We start from the raw sequence: 6,205 nt of genomic DNA on the forward strand, positions 1-6,205 counted from the left end.
TCCTTGCTGGATTGAGATGGCTCTTTGCTGAATAAACGGGGATGTCTCTTTGCTGGATTGCAATGTCTCATTGCTGGACTGGAATGTCTCATTGCTGGACTGGAATGTCTCTTTGCTGAATATACAGTATGAGGATGTTTCTTTGCTGGATTGGGATGTTTCTTTGCTGAATATATGGAGATATCTCTTTGCTGGATTAGGATGTCTCTTTGCTGGATTGGAATGTCTTTTTGCTGGATTGGGATGTCTCTTTGCTGGATTGGGTCGCTCTTTTTGGATTGCTGAATATATTTGTTTTCTTGCTTTGGTTTTTTTTTTAATATTTTCTTATATTTGCTAAGGGAGGATAGATTGGAGGGTGGGGGGAGCATTGAAAAGGTTGTGCAGTTAGTGCTAGTGTAGGAGTCTGCTCAAAAAACGTCTACCTTGTGGTGACAGGCTTCTTTTTTTTGCCAAAATTCTATACTTTCAAATCTTGAAAGCACTGATGACTTGGAATACACTTTTCATTTTCATATATTAAGTTGTATGAGTGTTAAAATAAAAGTGGATGCACTGAAGGACACAGTGGGATGGCCAGTGGGTGGATTTGCTGGGACAGCCAGTGGGTGGACCCGTGGGTGGGCCCTGGGGAATATTGGTGGTCAGGCCTGGGGGGACCTAAGCCTAAAGCTGTGTTAGAGGCCCCAACATTTATCATGGATGCCCTGATTGGCAGTGTAGAGTGAGAAATTGCAACAAGGAAGTGATGTGCGAAATTGTCAAAAACAAAAATTGCAAATTGCAACAAATTATCTATTATGTCACAGTGACCGTCCTGTTCCACCTATGTTTGTTATTCTATGTGTCCAAAATATATGCAATCTTTTTTAATTATATGTTGCACAAATTGTGACATTTCTGTGAAGCATCGCAAATAGGGATTTCCCTATTTCTAATGGAAATGTCACATTCTGGAACATGCATTGTGGATCATTGTTTGTCGCACTAGTAAGAATGTCGCTATATTATTATTATTATTATTATACAGTATTTATAAAGCGCCAATAGTTCGCTCAGCGCTGTACATTACAAAGGGGGACAGAACATGTGACAGAACAATACCAATAGAATGCAAAACATGAGGGGATTGAGGGCCCTGCTCTTTCGAGCTTGCAATCTAGGAGGGAGGGGATAGTGGTACAGGAGGAGATAGCTGTGGGGGATGGAGTGGTAGGAAGAGTGGAGGAGGTCGGCAAGTTAGCAGGGGGTGGGGTAGGCTTCCCTGAAGAGATGGGATTTCAGGGTGCGCCTAAAGGAGAGGAGAGTAGGTGATAATCTGATGGGTTGGGGCAGGGAGTTCCAGAGGATGGGTGACACCCTGGAGAAGTCCTGGAGGTGGGCATGGGAGGAGGAGACCAGGGAACTAGAGAGAAGGAGGTCTTGTGAGGAGCGGAGTGTGCGTGCTGGGCGGTACTTGGATATTAGGTCAGTGATGTAGTTCGGGGCAGTATGGTGGACAGCTTTGTACGTCAGTGTTAGGAATTTGATCCGTTGCGCAATCGGAAGCCAGTGGAGGGATTGGCAGAGGGGGGTGGCGGAAACGGAGCGGTTGGAAAGGTGAATGAGTCTGGCAGCCGTATTCAGGATCGACTGAAGCGGGGATAGCCAGCGGCAAGGCAGGCCAGTGAGGAGGGAGTTGCAGTAGTCGAGTCTTGATATGATGAGGGAGTGGATGAGCTGTTTAGTGGTTTCTGGGGTTAGGAATGTGCATATTTTGGCGATGTTGCGGAGGTGGAGTCTGCACGAGTTTGTTAAAGATTGGACTTGGGGCTGGAAGGATAGGTTGGAGTCCAGAATGACACCAAGTACTCTGGCCTGCGGGGCGGGTTTGATGGTGGCGTTGTTGGATGTGATGGAGAAGTCAATGGGGGGTGGTGTCCGGGCTGGAGGGAAGACATGAAACTTGGTTTAAGGAAGTGGAGCGACATCCAGTCTGATATGTCGCTCAGTAGGTGTGTGATTCGGGCAGAGACCAAGGGGGTGAGGTGGGGGGTTGAGAGATAGATTTGTGTGTCGTCGGCATAGAGGTGGTAGTTGAAGCCGAGAGAGTGTATGAGTTGGCCAAGGGAGGAGGTGTAGATGGAGAAGAGAAGGGGCCCAAGGACAGAGCCTTGAGGGACCCCAACAGAGAGGGGGAGTGAGGGGGGAGGTAATAGCATTATAGGTAACGCGGAAGGAGCGCTGTGACAGGCAGGATGAGAGCCAGGAGAGAGCAGAATCTCTGAGGCCGAGGGAGTGTAGTTTTTTGAGGAGGAGGGGGTGGTCGACTGTGTCAAAGGCTGCAGAGAGGTCAAGGAGTAGGAGCACTGAATAGTGGCCATTAGCTTTGGCGGTTAGCAGGTCGTTGGAGAGTTTGAGTAAGGCGGTTTCGGTGGAGTGTAGGGGATGGAAGCCGGACTGTAGGGGATCGAGGAGGTGGTTGTCGTTGAGGTGAGAGCATAGGCGGGTGTAGACGAGGCGCTCGAGGAGTTTAGATGTAAATGGGAGCAGGGAGATGGGTCTGAGGTTGTTCGGGTCATTGGGGTCCAGGGAGGGCTTTTTAAGTATGGGGGTGATGTGTGCATGTTTCAGAGGGGGGGGGGAAATGCCTGAGGAGAGGGAAAGATTGAAGATGTGGGTGAGGGAGTGTAGGATGGAGGGGGAGGGAGGTCGTAGGAGTTGTGAGGGGATAGGGTCGAGGGGGCAGGTGGTGAGGTGGGCATCAGAGAGGATCTTGGAGACTTCCTCGATGGTAGTAAGGTCAAAGGTGCGGAGGGTTGGGGGAGCTTCAGTATGAGGAATGTAGGGTGGGGTGGAAGTGGAGGTCAGAGCAGTGGTGGGGCCATGGGAGAGGGGTGATGAGGGGGTAGCTGAGTGAGGGGGAATGGGGTTGGAGGGAGTTTGAGCAGCGACGAAGTCCCTGCGGGTTATGTCGAGGGGGAGGGGGGATGAGGAGGTAGCTGTGTGAGAGGGGACGGGTTGAGAGGGCGTGTGAGTTGCGGCGATGTCCTTGAGAATTGTGTCAATCTTGTTTTTTAAGTGATTGGCAATCTCAAGGGCGGTGAGTGAGGTGCTGGGTGGAGAGAGTAGAGAGTTGAAGGTGGAGAAGAGTCGGCGAGGATTGGAGGAGAGGGTCTTGATGAGGGTCAGGAAGTAGGCTTGTTTGGCTGCGTGGAGGGAGGAGGTGTAGGTGTGGAAGGCAGATTTGTAGCGGGTGAAGGCTTGTTGGGATTTGGTTTTGCGCCATAGTCGCTCCAGGGCACGACTGTGTCGTTTGAGGGTTTTGGTGTGATCAGTCTGCCAGGGCTGGAGCGGTCAGGGTCTGATGTTGCGTGTGGTTAAAGGCGCTAGTGAGTCAAGGGCTGTTGACAGTGCGTTGTTGTAGGCAGTCATAGCCAAGTCGGGGCAGGACAGGGGGAGGATGCTGTCATGGAGTTGATCAGCTGCAGAGTGGAGGGGGGCAGGGTTAAGGTTGCGGAGGTTACAGCTGGTAGTAGTATGACATTTGGAGGGGTAGGCGTTGGAGGACGAGGAGATAGAGAAGGTAATCAGGTTGTGGTCAGAGAGAGGGAAGGGGGTGTTAGTGAGGTTGTGGGGAGCGCAGCGATTGGAGAAGACAAGATCAAGGATATTACCGTTGGAGTGGGTGGTGGATTGTATGCACTGTGCAAGTGCAAAGGAGGAGGTTAAGTGGAGGAGATGGGATGTGTCTGGGTTGTCGAGGTTGACAGGGATGTTGAAATCCCCAAGGATGATGGTGGGTAGCTCAGAGGAGAGGAAGAAGGGTAGCCAGGAGGAAACGTCATCCAGGAAGCGGGGTATGGATCCAGGAGGCCGGTATATCACAGCAATCTTCAGGGGGGTTGGGGAGAATAGTCGGACGCAGTGGGCCTCGAAGGAGGAGAAGGATAGGGAGGGGGGGTTTGGGAGGACTCGGAAGGTGCTCTGCGGTGACAGGAGCAGACCAACCCCACGCCCTTTACGACCGTTAGGCCTGGGTGAATGTATATGCGCTACTTTAATGTCACCCTGCTTATAGTTTATCCAGCCCATTTTGTTGTCATGTCAAATAGGAAGCTAGGAGCACACTTTATTTCTGGCCCATCAAGAGTATTTTTTGTTATACTTGCAACATGTTTAAAATATTGGAGATTTGCGTGCATTTCAGACATGCAGAAAATTATTTTTTTTCCCCCTGATATATGCTTTAAAATTAGCACCATGGATTTGCACAACAAAGATCCTGGGTTACAGTTTTGTGAAGGACGCTATCTTCATGGAGTTTGCATCCTGTGTTTGTCACATGCTTGCAAAGGTTGGCTTTCCCTATTACTGCCTAAACTCCAGAAACTCCCTAGATGAACTAGAGGATTAAACACAAAATTGGCCTTAGTGGATAAAATGTGTAACTATATGAAAGAGAAGGGAGATTATAAGGTCCTTTGCACCAGGCAGGGGAGAGGGACATTTCTCTGGCAGGCGAATATTTCATATGTTGTTTAATGCCGACTTGTCATGCAATGTTTTATAAAGTGGTTGTAAATCTCTGATATGAAAAATATCCAAAGCATATCCTTCTATTGTGTGTTTGCCTCAATCCAAAGCACTGAGTATGATTTCTGCCTGCAGTCTATTTCCTCTGCTACCTGCATGAGTAATTTCTGACAGGCTGTGTGGACTCCAGCGGATCGAGAGGGGCAGGAAAGGAGAGCTACAGCTTACAGCATGTGATTGACAGACTCAGATGTGCATGTTTCCCTCTGAAATCATGTAGAGGGGTGTGCACCCCTTCCCTCCACTCCGGTCTCAGATTACACTCACCTCTACTGTATGAGTTGTGTAGTGTGTGATATCAGAACACCACAGCATGGACCAATGTAACTATGCATGTGTCATACCTGGCCCATCCCCATGGAAGCTGGAACACACTGTAGAAGGCCAACTACTACAGTGATTGATGCTAGTTTCCAGGTCCTGGCCAAGCAGCTGCACTGCTGCATAATGAACACCAGGGATTGCTTTCCTAACACAGGCAGGCACCATTCAGAGAACACTTTGCAGTTTTCTCAGTGAATGTAAAGCATTCTCTGATTGGATGAGGTGGTGATTGTGATGTCACTGCCCCGCCTCTCCACGTTATCCAGTCAGAGAACACTTTACATTCATTTAGAAAATGCAGTGTCCTCTGCATGGCGTTCATGCTAAGCTAGCAAACTTCTGTGTTTACAAAGCATCAGGACAGCCGCTTGGCACAGGACCCACAAGACAGCGGCAGTCACTGCAGTCACTACAATAAGTCCCATCTTTCACATGGATGAGTTATATATGGCACATACATACATACATTGGTCCAACCTGGACCAATATCATGATGCAAAAATAGCCATACCTGGAATTCAGCTTTAATGAATAGGGAAAAGAGATAATAGCATGACTAAGTATGTGTTGTCAACTGATAAAATTTCACAGGTGTATGAAGTAGCAGCTCTTTTTCATGGGTTCCCAAACCTTTAAGACGCCATGATACTGGTCTGATATCCAGCCAGTTCTAGAGCTTTTATGTAACTATGTAATGAATGCAAAACACCCTTCTGAATTTTAAGGTTGAAAAACGACAGGTCCATCCAGTTCAACCTATAACAATTCCCATAGCCCTGTATAGTCTGCTTCTTGAGGAAGACTTTAAAGGTTGTCAACACTCTCAGTTAGTACCACATCCTGGGGGAGGGAGTTCCACATGTTTACTGCTCTAACAGCAAAGAATCCTTTCCGTAATCTAAGGTTAAACATTCTTTCCTCTAACCTGATTACAATGTACAAATGTATGAAAACTGACTCCAAAAACGGTGAGAAAATATTTATTCTAAGGACCTTATAATCTCCTTTCATACAGTTACACATACAGCTTTCTCTGAAGACTTTTTATTTGACAACATATTTTCTGAGGATTGGTGACCAAAACTGAATTGCATATTCATGATAATCTCAAAGTAGTGTTTTGTAAAGAGGTAGAAGTATTGATTTATCTCTGCAATGTATGCCTTTTTTAATGCATGACAATATTTTGCTAACTTTGTTAGCTGTGTTAGCAATTGCATGCCATTGCTAGGTCTGTGATATACAAGCTCCCCCAGATCCTTTTCCATCATTGATATTCTCACTGGAGTCCTTTTGAATGTGTAAT

Source organism: Staurois parvus, unplaced genomic scaffold (genome assembly GCF_062004578.1).
Source record: "Staurois parvus isolate SC_StPar_1 unplaced genomic scaffold, SC_StPar_1.0 ptg000023l, whole genome shotgun sequence".
Classification (NCBI taxonomy): domain Eukaryota; kingdom Metazoa; phylum Chordata; class Amphibia; order Anura; family Ranidae; genus Staurois; species Staurois parvus.